The sequence below is a fragment of the Balaenoptera physalus genome (genome assembly GCF_965194825.1).
Source record: "Balaenoptera physalus genome assembly, chromosome: 12".
NCBI classification, from domain to species: Eukaryota; Metazoa; Chordata; class Mammalia; order Artiodactyla; family Balaenopteridae; genus Balaenoptera; species Balaenoptera physalus.
In genome coordinates, this window is record NC_138897.1 from 23,427,167 (window position 1) to 23,449,783 (window position 22,617).

The 22,617-nt window shown below is 41.5% G+C and overlaps 1 long non-coding RNA gene across 1 annotated transcript in view; it reads left to right on the top strand.

Annotated features, from left to right (window-relative positions):
* Window positions 1–1,079: 1,079 nt before the first annotated feature.
* Window positions 1,080–22,617, top strand: part of LOC309639458 — a 32,778-nt gene continuing 11,240 nt past the window's right edge. The window contains exon 1 of the long non-coding RNA XR_014251665.1: window positions 1,080–22,601. This is a non-coding gene — a long non-coding RNA (uncharacterized lncRNA). The remainder of the gene's footprint in view (window positions 22,602–22,617) is intronic.

The following is a 22,617-nucleotide window of genomic DNA, read 5'->3' on the forward strand; positions in this document are numbered from 1 at the left end:
TATGGTCCCACACGTGTCATTTTAATGTGGGGATATTATTCGCTTACAACCCAGAAAGCTTTATGTGTGCTCCGTCTTTGTAGTTTATTGGTATAATTCTGTGAGCTGCTCTCCTCCAAGATTTCCAGGCAGAAGGAAGAGTAGGTGTTCCTTCTGCACCCAGGTCCTCAAATGCATCTGGGGAGCTTCTGCCCTCACTTCCATCCCCTGTTTTCAACCCCACAGGTGAGTCAAGCCAAAGCCCCCTCCTTCCTCCTCTCTCTATCTCCTGAGCTCCTCCTCCCAGCCAAAGAAGGGTCCTTATTGCCTTCCTGTGTGATGACAAACCACCTTATATCACATCCTACCTTGTTCCCTCTTCTATTGTTCACCTGCATAAATTCTAAACTCTAGACCTCCAGCGTTGGCTCTCAGAGAACCCACAAACCCCACTTTTCTCAAAGAAGCTGGCTCTGCACATAAAAATCTTGCAAATGAAAATCACAACTGGTGTCTCTGAAGTGCACTTCGAGACCCTATCTTGGAAGCCAGGAACTGAAACTGGTCTCTACTCTTCAGCTAGATTCTGCAAAGCTATCTGTGTCATAAAGGATTGAACTTTGCCCAAAGAGAGGTCTGACCGTTACCCTTGGCCCCTGGGGAGTTCATCTCTAAGCCCTTGGAAAGTTCTGCCTTATAGGAACGTCCTTGCTTACCTGGGGGCATCAAACCACACCGGAAAGGCCAACAATGTGATTTTTGGTGAGGGCTTGAGATAAGCACTATCAGCTCAGCTTCTGAAGGAGCTGGAGCCTGAGGTCAGCCACATGGGCCATCACTGACCATGGAACCCAAACAAAAACTCCGGACACCAAGGCTCAGGTGAGCATCCCTGGTTGGCAATCCTCCACACACATTATCGCACATCCTTGCCGGAAAAGTAACCCTGTCCATGACAGTGGGGGAGGATGACCAAAAGCTCCACACCTGGAATTTTCCTAGACTCTGCCCCATGCCCGCTTCCCATGGCTGACCTTAATCTGTATCCTTTCCCCGTAACAGACCATAACTGTGAGCATAACCGCTTTCAGTGAGTATTAAACCTGAGGATGGTCTTGGGAACACCCTGAACTTGCAACAGGTGTCAGAAGTGAGAGCAGTCTTGAGAACTGTTTCTCTAATTCTGCACCCCCGATTCAGTAGATGCCTCAGCCTCACTGGGAAGAGAGGGCTGGAGAGCAACCAAAATTACCAGTGAGGAGAATTATACCAAATACTACATCAAAATATTGTCCCATCACACATATTTAAAAAGAAAAGGAACACTGTGTAGCCATACCTGGTAAGTGCTAATAGTGAAGTACACACTAGGAGTGGTACTGAATTCAGAAGAGGGAACATGGTGGGTAGAAGTGGTTAGAGAAGGCTTCTTGGAGTTGGTGGGACTTGAGCTGGGATTTTGAGAATATAGAGAAATTAAACAGGCAGAGTGAAGAAGAGCATTCCAGGTAGGAAGGAAAGATTTATATCAGCTTGCCAAACTGCCATAGCATTTAGAAGTCTGGGGAGGAAAGGCTACAATGAAAAATTAGGGAATTATCAGCCTTGAAAGATTCCTGATGTTACTTACCTCCCTGAACTCCCTCATTAGCTGATCACTGTAAAAATCTTTTCAAAATGTCAACGATCACCTTGCTAATTTGGAACACAGAGGCAAGGGTCCTATTCTTGATTCTTCTTTGATCTTTTCCACATGCTAAATATACATATGAAAGAGCACACTGGCCATGAAAAAAAAGGTGTCAGTGAAGACCTCAGTGGCATCAACACACACAAGAGAGCACTGGCAATTAACAAGGCCTCTGTACTACCCAACTCCAGGAGGTGCCATTCACAGAGGATGAAAGTGAACTGTGCCCCCTAAATTTGTGTGATGCTCCTACCCTCGTGGGTAGGGAAAAGCTTCAAGGCTGCAGGTCTGATAAGAGATTGCTGACTCTGATAAGAGGAATTACAAAACACGGACACTCATACTGAAGGCCATACCATAATTAAGGCTAAAGGACCACACACACACACACACACACACACACACACACACACACACACCAGGTGGCAATTAGACCTACTGACCAGTGTAATTTTATGGAGGCACAGACACCAATGATAGCAGAGACCTGTTGTTTAGAGGAGGTAATCAGAAGACAAAAAACTTGGGAGCAAGGAGGATCATAGCTTCTCTCTTCAGTTCAGCCTAGCGCTGAGAGCAACCATCAACCAGGGGGCTCAGTGGCACAAGAATTCAGAAGCAATAAACCTGAACTTCTCAATATTCCCACCCGTCTTAGTCAGTTCAGTTGATAGAGTACCCTAGACTGGGTGGCTTAGAAACAATAGAAATTTATTTCTCAAAGTTCTGGAAGTCCAAGGTCAAGTGCCGTCAGATTCCATGTCCGGTAAGAGACCTCTTCTTGGTTCATCGATGGATTTCTTCTCACTGTGTGCTCACATGGCAGAAGGGGCGAGAGAGCTCTCTAGGGTCTTTAATAAGGATATGAATCCCATTCGTGAGAGCTCTGCTCTCATGACCTAATCACTTCTCAAAGGCCCCACCTCTTAATACCATCACATTGAGGGTTAGGATTTGAACAAATGAACTTTGAGGGGACATGAACATTCAGTGCATTGCACCACCCCACCTTGATATCTGGACCATTTGCCATCTGTTTCCTCACAAACACTATAGAAAATAGAATTTTCCCTTTCAACATGGCTCATAACATTTTTAGGGAGATCATGAACACCCCTCTGAGAATTTTATAAAAATCCTTAACTCTTACCCCAAAAACACACATACACACACACACACACACACACACACACACACACACAGAGTTTGTGCAAAACTCCAGACATCCTGAAGCCCATCTGTGAAACCCTGCTGCCTTCCAGAACCAAAATGTGATCTGCTACTCAATGTAGAAAGTCCCTTCCTAATTAACACTCAGCACAGCACTTACCTCTGTCAGGAGCTTTTTTTTTTTAATTTATTTGTTTTATTTATTTATTTTTGGCTGTATTGGGTCTTCATTGCTGTATGCGGGCTTTCTCTAGTTGTGGCGAGCAGGGGCTACTCCTCTGTGCGGTGCGCAAGCTTCTCGTTGCGGTGACTTCTCTTGTTGTGGAGCACGGGCTCTAGGAGCACGGGCTTCAGTAGTTGTGGTGCACGGGCTTAGTTGCTCCGCGGCATGTGGGATCTTCCTGGACCAGGCCTCAAACCTGTGTCCTCTGCATTGGCAGGCGGATTCTTAACCACTGCACCACCAGGGAAGCCCCGGCAGGAGCTTTTGAATTTTAACTATGGCATAGTGTCAGTGTGGTAATTTACTTCAGAAAGACTTTGAAAAGTATGAGCTATGTAATGTGTTATAGGTGATTAGTTAGCATATGAAAAGCCCTGAGCAAGAATCCACAGTTCAGAGGTGGCTACTAAGCCCCTCAGACATTGTTACTTAAATCTACTCCACAGGTTTGTTAAATAGCATAAAGGATGTTAGGAATAATTTATTTTGGTGAAATAAGTGGTATTCAAGAAATAAGGTTGCTATAAAAATTATCCAGGCTCCTTGAAGACATTAACGCTAATTGAAATAAGCCAGACACAAAAGGACAAATACTGTGTGATTCCATATATTCGGCACGTAGAGCAGTCAGATGCGTAGAAACAGAAAGTAGAATCATGGTTGCCAGGGGCTGGGGTATTGGGGGAGAATGTTGAGTGTTTAATGGGGTCAGTGTTTCAGTTTCAGATGATGAAAAAGTTCTGGAGAAGGATGGTGGTAATGGTTGCACAACAATGTGAATGTACTTAATGCCACGGAACTGTGGCACTTAAAAATGGTTAAAATAGTAACATTTTATGTTATGTATGTTCTACTAAAATTTTTTAAAAAAATTATCCAGGCCCTTCCATGCCTACATGAATGAAGTATAAGGATCAGGCAAGCCCAGGACCTAATACCTTTGGGAAAATTAGAGAAGTCCCTGTGCTCTAAGGAACCCCAACAAGTACCTTGTGTGAAAACGTTAATTCAACGTGGATGCAATGATTTATGATGGCAAGGACAGGCAACTTTGAACTCTGAGTTTGACTTGACTTCCAAAGTCATCAGAAATCATGGCATTCACCTTGAAGTAACACTCATGAAGTCAATGAGAGGAGCCTTCTCTGAGTTTCCAAGAGCAGGTTACATGTCTGCTTTCATGCTTGTGTATCTGGCAGAATTTTGTCAAAGATTTGCTTTCGTTGTAACATCCCACCACTAGCCAGCTTGTGGGGGACTATATTCCCCTCTAATCACCTGAAGCTGCTAGTCTTTTACCCAAAGAACCTGACAATTGCCGAACAGGCCAGATTTGCCTAAGAAGCCGCTCCCCAAGTTCAGAACAAACTCAGGGCTTGACCTCCAGCCAAGAATGCAGCAAAACAAACAGTAGCTCAGGCCTCCACCCTGGCCCCAGTAACGCAGACAGCTGCCCAAGGGCTTCTGCTAGGAGGGGAGAAAAACCACAGAATGAATACAGTCCAATCCTTGTCTCCACCCAGAGTCAATAAGAGAAATTATAGCCACATCAAAACATTTTAGGAACAGCTGTAATATTTTACCAGCTGTTGGGGATTATAAAAAGAAAAGGAAAAATAATATCTATTTAATTAAGGAGTTTACCCAGTTATTCATCAGGAAAGATAAATGCATGCTTCAATATAAAAGATAGATATACTGTAGATATTAAATATTGGACTATACCATAACTAAGGTAAAACTCATAAAAATCAGAAAATTGTTAATTCTCAAAATTCAGAAGTATTGTGTTCTAAAAGAACAAGGAGTAAAATTGCAGTTAGCAATAATTTGCTCCAGATAGCAATTAATTTGCTCTTTCGGTTACCAGCAAATACTTATTGAGCTTGTGCAATATACTGGACAGTTCTGAGATAACGTGCAAAGATGAGGATGGCATGGTCCTTTTTTTTTTTTTTCTTTCCCCATAGGAGTTCATGGTTATTAAAGGGGAAGCAGAAACATAAAAAAATAATTTAGCAGTTGAAGAGGTTTTTTCCCCTGACAACACTTCTGACACCAAACATAGTGGTTTTCCACATTAACAATCATCCTCTGACACCAACTGGGCATCCTACAATTTGATTCAATTCTGACGCTAACCATGAGACTCCACAGGTTGAAGGGCTCAGTCCCACAAGGCCTCCCCTGCTTCAGATGCCACTCACAAGTGTCTGGTCCCCTCACCTCTGACCAACTTGACTACAAAGTCAGAGCTTTGGACAGCCCCTCCCAGATCTGATAATTTGCTAGATTGGCTCACAGAACTCAGGAAAGTGCTTAACTTACATTCACTGGTTTACTATAAAGGATACAACTCAGGAACAGCCAAATGGAACAGCCTAGGGCAAGGTATGGGGGAAGGGATGTGACACTTTTGTGCCCTCTCTTGTATGCCACCTTCCCAGCACCTAGATTTGTTCACCAACCCAGAAACTCCCTGAATCTCTTCATTCAATAATTTTTACGAAACTCACTCTACAGCCCCCTTCCGCTTCCAAGAGGTGAGTGAGTGGGGCTGAAAGTTCCAATACTGTAATCATGGGGCCTTTTGGGTGACCAGCTCCATCCTAGAGACCCCTCCCTAGGTTACCTTATTAGCATAAGTTCAGGTGTGATGAAAGGGGCTCATCATGAAGAGCAAAAGACACTCCTACCACTCGGGAAATGTCAGGGTTTTAGTTCCTCTTTGCCAGGAACCAGGAACAAAGTCCAAATATATTTCTGTATGATACCACAGTGGTAAAATAAAATATTCAAAGTGGGTTCCCTGTGGGCACTAAGAAGGACCTGCACAATTTTATTGGGGGAAACGAGTCAGGAAAAACCTCAGAAGGGATGCTGTGGTTGCATCTTCAAAGATGGCAGGTGTTCACAGGATAGACAATAGAAGAAATGACAAAGGAAACCAGGGACTAGGAATGTCCCGGCACCGCACATGGGGACAGAGGAGGCTTGCAGGACCTACTGCAGGAGCTCTCGACTGGTCTCCTGATTCCTCTGTGGCCCACATTCTCCACCCAAATGCCAGAGGAATCTTTTTAAAACATGCATCAAATCTTATCACTATTCTGCTTTCAATCCTCCAAGGACTTTCCATCCCACCTTAAATAAAATCCAAACCCCTTGCCCTGGTCAGCAAAGCTGCTCTGGCCCCGCCTGCTCCTCTGTCCTGAGGTAACAACATTCTCCCGCTTTGTTGGCTCCATGCTAGCCTGACCAGCCCTGTACACTGCACTGATTTCCATCTGAGATGGCAAATTTATATGTCAACTTGACTGGCCACGGGTGCCCCGATTATACTTTCTTTCTGGGTGTGTCTGTGAGGTGTTTCCAGATGAGACTGGCATTAGAACCGGGGGGCTCAGTGAAGAGGACTGCCCTCCCCTGTGTAGTGGGCATGATCCCATCCACGGGGGGCCTGAATAGAACAAAAGGTGGAGGAAGGAGCAATCGCCTTATTCCTGCCTCACTGCTGAGCTGTGACATTTCGTCTCATCTCCTCCTGCCCTTGGACTGGGATTTACACCATTGGCTCCCCAGGTCTCAGGCCTTCAGACCTGGACTGCGTGACACCACTGGCCTTCCCGGGTCTCCAGCTCACAGGACACCAGATCATGGGACTTCTCAGCCTCCATAATCACGTGAGCCCATTCATCATAATAAATCTCCTTTTATATATAAATTAATAAAATACATAAATATATACATACACAAAAAAATAGATGATTATAGATATAGATATAGATCCTACTAGTTCTGTTCCTCTGGAGAACCCTGACTAACACACTATCTCGGCATCTTTGTGGTTGTGGTACCCCTTGTGGGCAGTGGAGAGCTTGTCAATAATGCTAAGAAAGAAGGTCAAAGGTAGAGTAATGAAGTGGTTCACAGCACAGGCTGTGATGTCAGATTGCCTTGGTTTAAGACCTCATTCTTCCTCTTGTTAGCTATGTGAAATTACTTAACTACTCTGTGCCTTTCTTTCCTCATCTGTAGAATGAATTTCCTGAACAAAAATAGTGCCAATAGTACATCACAGTTACTGAAAGAATTAAATGAGTTAATTCTTGCAAAGCATTTAATATAGTACCCACCACATACCATAAATGTTAGATTTCTTATTTTCCTATAAATGAAGGTGGAAGGCATTGAAGAATTTTGAGCAAGAGAGTAATAAGATCAAGTTTCCACTTTATCATATCAGTCTAACTATGGTTGAGGGTGGAGGAGGTAGATTTGACCAGCTAGGAGACTTTTACATTCCTTTATTCAGTAAACTTTGATTTTAGACAGGCAATGTGCTAGATGCTGGGAAAGTTACCATTATCACCATATGGCTTTGGATTCAGCATCAAGACCCTAGCCTAAACTTTTCCCAACACTTGCTAAGACGGCCATTTTGAAATATTCCCCTGCAAATGGACTGACTCAATTCTAGACGTGGGTCTTTCTTTTTTTTTTTCTGAATATAGTCACAATTTACAATATTATATTAGTTTCACGTGTATAGATCTGGGTCTTTCTTAATTACATGGCAAAAGGAAAAGACATTGAACTGGAAGTTGAGACTAAACTCTGGTCTTCATCTGAAAACAGGAGCAGTCACTTCTGCCCTGATGACCTCACAGAATTGCTGTGTACACAAAATAATTGACAGGGATGGCTGAGGAAAGACAAACTCCTACTCTGGTTTGGGTGGTTTGTTGTTTTAAATTTTTAATAAAAATATTATATCCATATGGACTAAAATTCAAATAGTACAATAAGGTATAAAATTAGAAATGAAAGTCTTCTGCTCTCTCCACCGTCAACCTATATTCCCTCTCCACAAAAGGTAGTCATTGTTAACACCTTTTCATTTATCCTCTCTGAAAAAAATTTTTGCATGTATCTGCATTTTACATGTATACACTTTTAAGATTTTACCCAAATGGGATCATGGAGGTTTTAAAACATTAATGCTAAATTCTTTGACTTTCATCCCATCCAAAAGGAGAATATATTTCCCCTCCCTTTGAATCTGGGCTCCTTGACTGCTTGACCAATAGAATATGGTAGAAGTGACGCTGTGCCAGGTTCTTGGCCCAGGACTTAAGAAACTGGAAGCTTCCACTTCCTATGTCTTGAGATGTTTGTTCTTGGAACCCAGCCCCATGCTGTGAGGAAGCCGAGAAACCACACAGAGAGGCTAAGTGTAGGTGTTCCAGGCGACAGTCAACATCAACTGCTAGAAGTATGAATGAGAAAACCTTCAGATGATTCCAGCTCCCAAATATCAGGTCACCCCCAGTCTTTAAGCCATGCCAGCTGACTCTGGGTAGAGCAGAAACAAGCTGTTGCTGTCAAACTCTAACTACTTGCAGATTTGTGAGCAAATTTAATGATTGTTGTAGTTTGAAGCCAGTAAGTTTGGGATGATTTTTATGCAGTAACAGAAAACTGGAGCACGGATCATATTTTACCCATTGTTATGAAATTACTTTTTTGCTTTTAATAAAATATATTGGAGATCTTTCAACAACAATACATACGTTGTTTATTTTAATGATCTAACACTTCGTTGTATGGATGTTGTGTATTAAATCAATCAATTTCCTATTGATGGACATTTAGGTTGTTTCCAGCCTTTTTCCATTTAAAACAATACTGCAATGAGCATTTTAGCATACTTTTTTGGTATATCTGCAGGAAAAATTTCAAACAGTTAAGTGTTGGATCAAAAGGAATCAGCATTTGAAATTTTGATAGATATCACCAAATTCCAGATCTCCTCCCTAAAATAATAAAGGCTGCATCAGTTTAGACTCCTACCCAAATAAAACTGGCGTTCTCTGAGGAAAGAAGAAGAGGAGAAGCCTTCAGGGTTCCTCTGGGGCCATCCTACCTTCATAAAGCCTCAGGTGGTATATAGTTATTTTTCCAAAATTAACTAAAACTGAATTTGATTCATACATTTTCAAGGACTATAAACTAGCATGCTCTCAATCTTAATTAAAGGAATGCAAACAAAAGAATAATTAAATTTTAAAATACTTATTCACTTAAAACAACAGTAAAAATTTTTAAATACTTATTCACTTAAACCATTACATGCTAACACATTTTTATGAAAAAACAAAAAATAGTGAAAATAGAGACATTGTTTTTATTTTTGCAAATTAATGTCTGGCTTAATAGAAGACAGCTGGATTCTCATCTGTTCTTCTGCACTCAATCTGCTGCAATATGTTGTTTTTGTTGAGACAAATTTTAAAAATCCAGCCTCACACAGATATGTAGATAAAAAAGGAGTATTTTAATAGCTTCTCCCAATAATTGTGGATATTCTTCTCTGATATTACACTGAAACCTGACAAGTGATATATACTTAAACGTTAGCCACCATGTTGAATTTGAAATCAACTCACTAAACTTTTCATACTCTGTTACATTAAAATCCACGGATGTATCTTGAATTTTGAATGGCTCTTTTACCCGCACATGATTTTGTAGCATCATGCATTCATCATTTGAGACATTGGTTTACTAAGCTAAGCAGATCTTCTACATGTTGACATGTTTCATTATACAATATCAAAAAAAAAAAATCACACTCATTTATATCACTACCATTCCCATCATAAAAATCCTTAATGATTGGGAAGTTGTCAAGATCACAGTGCCCAGGTAAAAGTTTTTTTAAATTCTAACTTTTGCTTGAGATTCTAATTTTATCATTGGTGGTAAATATTGTCAGTTGTTTTCCTTAAAGTAAAAGACTCACTTTGTTCATTTTCAAGAAAATATCTGCCAAACACCCATGTCTGAATAGCCATAGTTTGTCTGATAGTTGTTCTTTCAAGTAAAAATGATGTTCGGTTGGGCGGGGGGAGCACTAGCTCAGCTTGTAACACCACGTCAAAAGTGCTTTTCTTTGAGACAATCATCATACTTTTGCCTGCACAAAATATTTAAAATATGTGTGCTTAATAAAATTCAGAGTTTCTCCCACTTTATCAAGTAATTCTTAGGTGCAACTGGCTTTTTTTTTTTAACTACTAACATAATTTGATGTCATTACCATAATTCACGTTAAAGTACCAGGAGTTTTATCCATCCACCACTGATTTTGCATCACCACCACTGGAAAAGTCAACACAGTAGAAAAGACAAATAACATCTTGTTATTATTATGAAAATAGTTTTGACCTTGCAGACCCCCTATAATGATCTCAGGATCCATAGAGATATGCAGACCATACTTTGAGAACCTCTAGCCTAAGCAAATCACAGTAAATCCATTTGCCTTGCTGTTGACTGGTGCAATTCCAGCCAATGAAATATGAGGACTCATTGGGGTATTCTGCCAAAGTTCTCCTTACTCTTAAAAGGGGTCCCAAGACTGGAAGAGATATTTGCACATCCATGTTCATAGCAACATTATTCACAATAGCCAAGAGGTGGAAAAAAACCAAATGTCCGTTGATGGCTGAATGGATAAACAAAATATGGTATATAGACGCAATAGAATATTACTCAGCCTTAAAAAGGAAAGAAATTCTGGCACATGTTACAACATGAATGCATCTTGAAGACATTATGCGAAATGAAATAAGCCAGATATAAAAACAAATGCTGTAAGATTTCACTTACATGAATTAGGTAAAATAGTCAGTTTTACGGAGACAGAAAATAGAATGGTGGTTGCCAGGAGCTGGGGGGAGGGGAAAATGGAGGACTTTTGTTTAACAGGTATTGAGTTTTAGCTTTGCAAGATAAGTAAGTTCTCAAGATTAGTTGCACAACAATGTGAACTTAACACTACTGAACTCTACACATTAAAATAGTTAAGATGTAAAGTTTCTGTTGTGTGTGTTTTACCACAATTAAAATTTTTTAATTTTTAAGAAGGGTCTCTAGAATGGGGGAGCGGATTTCTTTTCTAGCCTTTGGTTGATGATGTATAGAGAAGTGATACTTAAGCCATATTGCAATTCTGCGAGGTTAAACTCCAACATTTTGATAATAGCAAAGCAGAAGGATTTAATAATGGAAGAGCCTAAATCCTTGACCACATGATAAAGACCGTAAATTAACCAACCTTGGAAACTCTTACTTGCCAACCTTACTATGTAAGGTGATAAATTTTTCTTTTTGCTTAAGAAATGTTCAAAGTAATATTATTGTCACTTGTAGATAAAAGCATCCTTAGCAGTACCAAAATGAAAGTACCAGAAAGGCACAGAATGAGCGTGGCCATTCCTCTGCCCCTCACCCATGGTGCAATCTTGGAAAAATAATTTTATTGCTCCCTTCTGTCACAGTAGGAAGTTGGATTAGATGATAACAAATGACTTTCCTATTACTTTTAACAGATTTGCTATTACATATGCTAGAACTTTGGTATATCTTTAAAGTTGCTTATCCAAGTTGGTCTTTCATGGCAAAGTCAATAATAAGATTTATTCCTGTTAGAAATAAGTACTTTCTCATGGAAGCAACCTAAATGTCCATTGACGGATGAATGGATAAAGAAGATGTGGAACATATAGACAATGGAATATTACTCAGCCATAAAAAAGAACGAAATAATGACATTTGCAGCAACATGGATGGGCATAGAGATTATCATACTGAGTGAGGTAAGTCAGAGAAAGACAAATATCATATGATATTGTTTATATGTGGAATCTAAAAAAATGGTACAAATGAACTTATTTACAAAACAGAAATAGAGTTATGGATGTAGAAAACAAACTTTTGGTTACTAAGGGGGGAAAGGGGTGAGGGGTAAATTGGGAGATTGGGATTGACATATACACACTACTATATTAAAAATGTAGCTAATTAGAACCTACTGTATAGCACAGGGAACTCTACTCAATACTCTGTAATGACCTATATAGGAAAAGAATCTAAAAAAGAGTGGATATATGTATATATATAACTGAATCACTTTGCTGTACACCTGAAACTAACACAACATTGTAAATCAACTATACTCCAATAAAAATTAATTAATTTTATAAAAAGAAAGAAAGAAAGAAGTACTTTCTCTTCCTGCCGCTGACTTTCCTTGAAACCACTCGGAGGATTGACCTGCTTTAGGAAGCTTGAGATGACAGGTGTGGCTACCTTGTGTCAGAGTGCACGATATGTTACTAACAGGCCTGCTTCGTGGGCAGAAGTGATGGAGGTCTCTTCTCCACAAGAAATCTCAGAACTTGTGTGAGTTATAGCCCTTTATCTCCCTACTGGAAGTTCTCAGGCCTAAGTGTTGAGGGCTGTAACAAGTAGAGTACTGGAAATGTGTGTTTAGGGAGGTCTGTGTGGGGTTAGACAGCAGTAAGACAGTTAAAGGCCATGTAGAACTTAAAGAAAACAGTCCTTTATTGCTAGATCAGACGACTCTGGCCAACTTCACCCTAAATCATTGTTGTTTTTCAGTGGGAAATAAAGTCACTTCGCAGCGATTGCCTTTGGTTATTGTTATTATGAACCATATTTTTTACCTCTCAAGCAGGTGAGATCAGGGGAATTTCCAAATTGAATATTGAATTGCAGAAAATGGTGTCTTCATGGAACATTGGCCAAGGCCACTGAAATTCCACAGGAGGATACTTGATTGAGAACACTATTAAAAAGTGAGATTGTTCAAACAATTGCAATATTGTAAATGTTTGATGGTTTACAAGCTTAGCATATAGTCAAGTTTTGCTAAGAAATTCTCCTAGCAAACCAGAAAGGTGTTGACTCTTATAGCTCTAGACATAGGGGTTGATTCTCAAAGTCCAGGAAGAGTTGATTAAGAGCTTTTCTTTATCAGAGAATCCTTGGAATTTCCCTAATCTCCCCTTACTGGCAGGACTCTTTGTCTGAGTAGATGTTCAATGTATTTTTGAGTTTCCTCCTCCCCATTCCCTCCACCTTATGCCTAGAGCAGTAGAGTAACTAATTATCTTTGTCATGGCTGGAGTCAGAAGGAATAAACATGGTTCTCATTTTCATGGTAGCTCCCAGTTCCTTTGGAAGTTCCTAAGAAATTTTTTTTTTAATTTCTTGCAGTTGCATTACTCTAATAGAATAAGCTCTTGAAAGCTGATACCTATTATAATTCTTTGCTTATGCATCTCCTCCACCATATTGAGTTACTAGAGAAGGGAAACTATCTTCTGTTTCTATGTCTGACAGTATTTGGTCCTAACAGAGAACCATTAGGTATTTTTGGAATAAACGATTTAGTGTCTGAATGGATTAATGAAAAATCAAACCAATTCTTTTTTATAGGGGCATCTGTTGTTTTCTTGTGCCCAGCATTTTCCCCCTTATTTCAGTAATGTCAACCTTCTTTCTTTCTTCCATGTGGTTCTCGTGGGGCTGCCACTCATAATATCCCCACCCTCCATCCAAGCTCGCCAATCATGGTATTCCTTATCGCTCACCACAGGGACTGGTCCAAGCAACAAACATGTTACTCAAGCAGGACCAATCAATTCCCTGGCATTTGGGTACTAGGAGAAAGGTATTACCTCTTGTTACTGAGGCTACTAGATTATATATCCCTGGGGATACCAGTAGTCATCTTTTCTTTGACACGGAAGTAGCCTTGTTACAGCAGAAGAAAATACGGAAAACAAAAAGAGAATCAATGAGGTGAGGAGAAGGAGATGAGAATAAGAAAGAAAGAATGAGGTGGAATGTTACCTATTATATTTCTTTTAACCTTGATCCTATATTACAAACTCCCCACTCCATCTTTCCCGTATTTTTGCCCCACGTTTCCCCTGGTAGTAGAGTGTATTGGAATCCTGACTAATGTACTCCCAAGAAGCAATGACATCCACCCTTTACCAAAGCAACAGGAGTTTCTCTCTAAAAGAAATAGACCATACCCCAAAGCTATTATGGGCTGGTTCTACCCTGAATCATAGCAGAGATCAATGAACACAGAGTGCAGTCCTTAGCTTTCATTCGTTAGACTTTTGTAGAACCCACACTCCTTTTCAATAGCAACACGCCAAAATCACCTTTCATATAAACTGTGAGCCACATCAGGATAACACAGCTTGCCAGTCAATAGTTTCATATCTAAACACCTCCATCTATGTCTATACAGAAGTATTTCAGCACTTGTTTGGAATTTTGTTTTTTACCTTTGTGACTTTTCTATAACTTGAGTAAGACAAAGTTCGAATCCTAATATAAAATAGATTTCATGAAGAATATAATCCAAATATGTGACTTGTTAGATGTGCTTAAAAGAAAAACTGTATATTCAGTTAACAGGAAAAAAGAACAAAGTTAAAGAGCATCCATCTTGCATTCCACAAAGCCTGGGTTGAGCACCATGGTAGCAGTAAAGACACAGGTGAGTAAAAACAGACCTAGTCCCTGTCCTCGTGTGGCTTACGATGTAGTGGTAGAGACTGATATTAATGAAATAACCACACTATGACATATGTTACAAAGGAAAGGACCATGGTGCTGTGAATGCTAATAATTAGGGCACTTGACTTCCTCAAGAAGGTCTGGAGAGGCTTCCTGAAAGAGTGATGTTTGAACTGAGATCTGAGAATGAGTAGGAATTAAGCAGGTGAAGAAGGGCACATCATGGTATAGCAGATGATGTCAGCGCGCAGCCCAAGTGCTTTCTCTGGCCATAGGGTAGTCTCAGCCCACACACAAGGCAAGCCAGGAGTATCAGAAAGCTGACACTCCCAGGAATAGCCCTCAAACAGTGACCAACAGGAAGTAGTATACAAATGTCTCAGCTTCCTCAGCCCTCAGGTTGGACAACTCCAAGGCATGTTCTACACCACCTTCTAGAAGTCCCCAGTGAAGCTGAGCCTCACTGCCCTCACCAGGGACCTCCTCATCATTGCATCTGGTGTTGGCTTCCTTTCATTCCCAGCTCATCTCCCTTCCCCCACTCCCTTACCAGTGCTTTCTGGATCACCTCTCACACAAACTATACAAACTCAAGTCCCAGTCTCAGTGTCTGCTTCTCGGAGAGCCCAGCCTAAGACAGAAGTTGGAGTGAGGGAGAAGTGAACGGGAGGAAACGCTTGTGCGAAGGCCCTGCGATAGGAAGGAGCATGAAGAGCTCAGGGATTGAAAGATGGCCACTGTCATGAGAGTAGAAAATAATGAGGAAAAAGCAGGGGAGAGATGTGTCCGGAGAAGTGGTTGGCAGCAGGGGGAAGAGAGCAGGGAGGCCCTGTAAATGAGCTCTGCCTTTGTCCTCAGCAGGGTAGGAAGCCATTGAAGGGTTTTACGATGGAGGTAGATGTGATCTCGTTTGTGTTTTGAGATGGTGGATCTTGTTTCAGTGTGAAGAAAAGACTGGAGGGGATGAGGAAGGATGTGTTTAGAGAGGGTCAAGAGCAGCTGGCTGTGGTCCAGGATGAGGTGATAAGAACTTGTCCTGGAGTTATTGACAGAGGAGGCACTAAGTGGTGGATTTGGAGCATATTTAGGAGGCAAAATCGATAGAACTTGAAGATGGATTTAGTCTGAGAGATGAGAGAGAGGGAATTCTCAAAGATAACACCTAGGTTCTGGCTTGTGTGTTTGAATAGTTAATGTATTTCTAGCATAGAAGACATGCCAGAGATCACTAAAGACTGTGTCTTAAAAGCAAGGTGTATACAAGGGATGTCTTCGGTTCTTTGGACTAAATCCACATAGACAGGTATACCTATTATTTTACTTTTACACATTAAAATTCTGTTCAAGACAGGGACTATCAGGATAGGAAAACGTAAAGAGCAAAATCTAACAGTGGCTGAAAACCAAACATCATCTTATTTTGATACTAAACTGTAGTGCACACCCCAGCTTACATAACTGGGCAGGTAGGGGGGCACACGTGGGCTCAAAGCATGAGAAGGAAGCTGTGTGACAGCAAAGGCCTAGGCTAATCAGACGTCTTCCTCCCTCAAGCCAGCCTGATGCCACCCAGAGTTTAAACTCTGTCCAAATGAATACACCTCTTAAACCCACCCCAGATTATAATGAAACAGTGAAGGAAAAGGAAAGCGAATGAAAGCTTGGGAAGGACAGTGTATGAAAGGAGAAGAGAGAGATTAGATAAATTCTCCTACTTTACACTTGTGTTTTAGGCCCAAACCAATGAGAGAGTGAAGGGAAGAATTGAAGAGATGGAAAGAGTCATGGCATTTTAGAGATGGTAGATATCAGCTAGCCCAGGATTTCCCAACCTCAGCACTATTGACATTTGGGGCTGGATAGTTCTTTGGTGGGAAGGGAGGAAGCCTCTACTCAGTAGATGCCAGTAGAATCCCTCCGCAGGTGTGACGATCAAAAATGTCCTCAGATATTGCCAAATGTTCACCGAAGGGAAAAATGGCCCTCAGTGAGGACCACTGATCTAGTCTCACCTCTCCATTTTACAGATGAGGAAACTGAGGCCCACAGTGGGAAGAAGTCTTCCCAAGATGTGCAGAGTCAGGACAAGAATCTAGATTGTCCCAAAAAAGTCTGATCGTTCGATTAAAAAGGCCATGTTTGTAGATAAAGACTTCTGTTTTGTGTAAACCTAACTCTAATGAAAAATAGTTTAAAAAAAATAATCATGCAATATTGGGAATACATCAGAGGTAAAGAGAACCATCCTTATATGTGAGTGGGTACTAGGCCAATCTGCCCCAAAATTTTTGCATTGGTGAGGGCACCATGAACTACCCGCAAGAGCAGAAAAGTGCATTGAGACAGAATACGTGTTTAATTTTATTTGTATAAAACTCAGAAAAAAAGTCTAGTTTAGAATACAAGTCAAGGAATATTACACTGCCTTTAAAAAGAAGGAAGTTCTGTCACATGCTACAACACGATGAACTTTATGGACATTATGCTAAGTGAAATAAGCCAATCACAGAAGAACAAATACTGTACAATCCCACTGATATGAAATATCTAAACTCATAGAAGCAGAGAGTAGAATGGTGGTTGCCAGGGGCTGGGGGGAAGAAGGGGGATGGGGAATTGCTATGCAATGAGTGTAGAGGTTCAATCATGTCAGATGAAAAAGTTCTGGAAATCTGCGTTACAGCGACAGTTAATAATACTGTACCGTACACTTAAACATTAGTTAATAGGGTAGATTTATGTTGTGTGTCTTTACCACAATTAAAAAAAAATACACACACACAAATCAAGGACTGTTACTATTCTATCTCCCTATATCTTTCAGAGTCAGCTCCTATCTGGAAAAGATTCCAGTGTTTGATGGATGACAACATGGGAAATGCTGGTCCCAAATCCCAGCCCTCATTTAAAAAGCTCAAGTAACCACAAAGTTGTAGAATACAAAACGACTTTTAAATCCAGCGCTAATTATCACCAAAGCCCCATATTTCCAAATACAAGTGCAAATCTCACTTCTGAAATAAAGCTGTTTTTTATAAACAGTACAGAATGTTAATGCCTAGAGATCATATTGGTCCAACCCTTCTTTTTAGAGATAAGGGCCCAAAGGCGTCAGGAACTTGGGATTTTGCCCAAGGTCACCCAGCTAGTTAGTGATAAAGTCCTGCACCCAAACCCAGGCTGCTGAATCCTAGTCTAAGACTTCCTTCTCCTTTACCAAACTGCTCTCCTGCTACTCTGAGGACCCCAAATCTACCCCCACTCCATTAATATGAGATATTCATTCCAGAGAGGAATGAATGTAAGACCTAAAAAGGGAAACCATGGAGGGATGTCAAAGAAGAGAGATGTGATGAATAATAAATGAAAACTGCAAAATAAAAAAAAGAAAGAAAGAAAATTAAAAAGACTAGAAAAGAAAAATACCAGAGAATGAGAAACAGGCTCAAAAAAGACATTCACAAAGATAAGCTTCTAGTTATTCTTGGTGCCCCGAGGAGTGTTCGAACTGCTACCAAAATTGCTTCTGACCTAAATGGAGAATAAAAACTATTTTCTTTATCTATTGAGAGTAAAATCAAATTTCATGTTAGGAAGCATTGGTTTGGATGAGGCAAGTTGAAATTTTAAGAAATAGGGTGTTATAAGACACCCCTAGCCTACCTGGGGCACTCGAGAAATGTTTATTGTTAAAAAGAATATCTAGATTTTAATAATCCATATTGGGGTAACACTGTACGAGGAGTTCATTATTTTAATCTGCATATAAAAGAAATGCCCTCCTCTCTCCTGCATTCTCCCATGGGTACACATTCACTCTGTGCTTCCTTTAGCTTTGTGCTTTAACACGCACACACACACACACGCGCTCACACACGCACACACACACACACACACAGACTCTTAATTCCTCCTTTCTCTCTCATTCCTTCATACACTCCCCAAGTTGAAATAAACTGTAGAAAAACCGTGTCCACCCCGACATCTATTTACTTAGCTGGTATATATATTATAGTGCTTTTGGCTACAAGGAAGTGCAAACCCAAATAAAAGTAGCTTTGAACAATAAATACATTTCTTTTTCCCCATAACAAGAAGTCCTGAGGTAGCACCACAAAGCACAATAAATATTTGTTGACCTGAACTGCCCTGCAGCACGTACTCTGCAGAGAATTAATAACATACATAAACTGTGGTGCCGGGGGCTTATCGTCCAGCAGGGAGACACTTGTTCCCAACCCCAGAACAAGGCACTGTGACACACACCAGCTGATTGGTGTGAACTATACGTACTCCTGCAAGTGCTGAAAGAGAGGAGAGCTCTGAGACCAGAATGGACAAGGATTGCCTCGCAGGTGACACGTATGTGGGTGAGGTTTTCCAGGATGGGAAGGATTTTGATAAGTGGAGATGTTGACATGGAGGAGCGCTCAAGGTGGAGGAAACTGTTGGAAGCAGCAGAGAAAGTGGATTTTCGGAAGTGTGCAAGTAAACTGGTTTGATTGGAGTAAAGAGTTTGTTCCTCCAGACTTAGAGAGAGGTGAGAGGTGGTAATGTCCACTTCCAATCATGAAGACCAAGGTCAAAACAAGTGAGAAACCCTCAGTCCAGTGGAATTTGGAAGGCCATCCCCTCAAGTGGTCCAAGGAGGCCCAGTTGACTGGAGTGGCAGAATATCCCAAAGAAGAAGCTGAATTCCTTACTGGGGAGACCCTGGCTCCATCAAATCTGAATTGCTAGGTTAAGGGATCAGGCTGAAGGGGACACTTAAGGGACTTCTGAAGGAATCGGTAGGCTATCCCTCAACCTGGAAACATTTAATTACATTGTTCAGGAATAACCAGTGTTCATGTACTTGGCAAAGAGTTGGGAAACTAGATTGTAGGCCCAGCTTTTCCATTAACTGGCCACAGCACCTGAGATGGTCACTACCCACCCACACCCCCAGCCTCAGTTTTCCTCATGTCTATAATGGGATCACTGGACTAACCGTACTCTGCACCCCTCCCCCCTTCAACAATCCAAGAATGGCCCTTTGTAAGGATGTTTACTTAGGCAAATGCTGTCCACTCGCCTTACAAGCAAGGAAGGGGGGTGGATCAGGGCTGCATCCTTCCCCGCAATGCCACCAGCTGAGTGGTGCTGAGTTTCTTCTCCCAAACATCTGTTCCATCATTAGTAATGTCTCTACTTCCAACTACAATGGGGTTCATTATCATTAATGGTAATTATTATTGTTGAAGAGCCAGAGAACTTTCATCTCATGCTGATATTTTGTTTCTGCCTCACATCAAATCTCTTCTTCCCAACATATTTCTATTTTTTTTAGAAAGTAGAAGAAAGAGCACAATTGAGGGTAGGGATATTTGAGTACTCAGTTCAATTCTCTGTGATATTAGGTAAGTCCCTTCCCCTCTGTCACTTCAGAGTGGGGAGAAAAATAGATTAAGTGAGGTCAGTGGTTCTTAACCATGGGTGAGCCTCAGAATCATATGGGACTTTTCCAAAAGGCAGATCCACGAACCCCAGTCCAGACCTAGAGAATTTGTATGTCCGGGTTAGATCTGGCAATGTGTATTTTGAAAACTCTATGCAGGAAATTCTGATGGGTCCCCTAAATTCTCTTTATTAATTTGGTCAATAGATATTTATTTAGGACCTACTAAATAAATAGTAGGGCTATTTGTTAATAAATTTAGGGCTAACACTAAAAGGTCTAAAGCATATAGAGATACAAGATTTTATTTTTATCTTTAAGGAGTTCAGCAAATGGTGAGAAAAGATAAACATGAAAACAGACACAGACTAAATAGGATAAGCCTTCAAAGGCAGAGCACTGATGTTATAGGAGCATATGTGAGGGGCTCCAACTCAGCTTAAGGTGATAGGAAGTCTTCCCAGTGGAGGTAGCCTTGAATTAAGCTTTAAAGGACAATCAGAAGTTTGAAGAGGCGGGGAGAGGGACGCTATCGGAAAGACCCAGAGTTCAGAACAATAGTTCTTACAAGTAACATACAAAGACTGGGTGGGGGGCAGATGGGGGAATAAAAACTACAGAAATTCCCCACTTCTAACACTCCTAGCATCCATATCTGCAGATACCACCACTCCCGTCTCCACTTGACCTGCAGTGTCAGCGCTGTGGAATAACAGACAGGACTGGCTGCTGGTCTGGGGTGGGAATTTGGGGGAGGAGGAGGAGCTACTACTGCAAGATCAGATGGATGGAGACCGGGTGGTACTGTGAGCTTTTGCTGAAAATACATGAGGCCCCCTCTAGAGAATCAGTAACTGCAAGGGAAAGAGAAGGACTGGGCTTTGCAGCCAGATCCAGTATCTTCCCCACCAGCCTCCTTGACTCACTTCTCAGGCTGCACTTGACCTTGGCATGCAGTCTCCTCTCAGCCTTTGTCCCTCAAGGCTGACCCTGGACATGCAGCCTGACCACAGATCTCTTAACAGGCACACTGATTGCAGGGATGGGGGTCAATCCTGCAATTTACCTGCATGCCATGAGAGTGGCATTTCTTGTGAGCCCCTCAGAAGCTGGATCTGTTCAGGCTGCGCTGGGTGATGTGCTTTTCTGAGGAGCAAATGGATTCATCCAGCCACATTTCCTCCTCGCTCGTAGGTCTGTCCTCTGCAGTGACTTAGCTCTGTGGGTTAGTTTCATTGGCTTCCACTGTTGGACACAGTTCAAAATCTTGCTGCTCTATCCCTAATGCTCTCTGACCAGCCCCACCGAGCACGCAGGACCCTCCAAGGGAAGGCTCGCCTACCTCGTCACAAGCAGCCGAGAGCAAAGATTCGAGGTTTTAGAGTTTAGACTACGATAGGCTTCTTGTAGTCAATTTACAGAGTTTCCTTGTCTCTCCAAAAGAAAGTTTAGAGGAAACATATTTGCTGTGCACCAACATCCATCTCCTCCAGAGCTTCAAAACACTCATTAGACACCACTGTTCGCCAGGTAGCCAGTGTAAAGATCTTTAAGACCAGAGAAAATAGCAGAGAAATGGAAATAAGCTCACAGTTGCTAAACCTGCTGTGGTCTGTGTCCACAGCCCTCAGATTACAACCCACAGAGGGAGAGGGTAGCACCCTTTGTGGTCTATTGTCTGGCTTCCTTGGAAGGAAGATCTTACTCCAGGAAGAAAATCTATACAAGTTGTGTAGGGTAGACAAGTGGTTCTCAGCTGGAGGGGATTTTGCCTCAACCCCAGGGGATATTTGGCAATGTCTGAAAACATTTTTGGTTGCCACAACTAGAGGGCGGGTCCTACTGGCATGGGTCAAGGGTGCTATTAAACATCCTACAGTACACGGGAACACACCCGCCCACCCCGGTGCAACAAAGAATTATCTGGCCCAAAATGTCAATAAGGCCAAGATTGAGAGCCTGTGGTAGACTGCGTAAGGAAAAGATGTGTGCTCTTTCCGTCTGTGGCCAGAAGCTGGGGCCCCTGGTAACTTGCTTTGCTGAAGGCTGACCATTGCTTGCCTCTCCTCACAAGTCCAGAGACCAGCTGGTCCAACCCCACCCTTTACAGATGATGAGAAAACTTGAGGCTCCGAGAGCAAAGTGGCTTCCCTGAAGTCACACAAGTTAGCAGAGTAGAACCTGGGTACTGAGCCCCCAAGGCTATATTGCCCCCACATTGTGTCCATCCACTAGGCCGAATTCTTCCACACCACCTCATTTCCAGCCAAATTGCTGGTGTCACAAGTTACAAAATAAAGCTTCTATTGGAAAGGACTTTTTTCCAAAAATCTTGGATCTTTAAAATTTGTGTGTGTGTGTGTGTGTGTGTGTGTGTGTGTGTGTGTGTGTGTCCGAGAAGGGCAGTTGGGAAGGAAGGGTGTGAATCTAGCTATTTGGAATGAGAGAGTGAAGGAGAAGCTGCCCAAGGCAGTGGCCCTAGGATCAGATGGACAATTAAGAGACAGTGTTGGATGGACCTAGAGATTATCACACTAAGTAAAGTAAGTCAGGCAGAGAAAGACAAATATCATATGATATCACACCACATCATGTGAAATCTAAAAAAATAGTACAAATCAACTTATTTACAAAACAGAAACAGACTAACAGACATAGAAAACAAACTTATTTTACCAAAGGGAAAAGGGGAGGTGCAGATATAGAAAA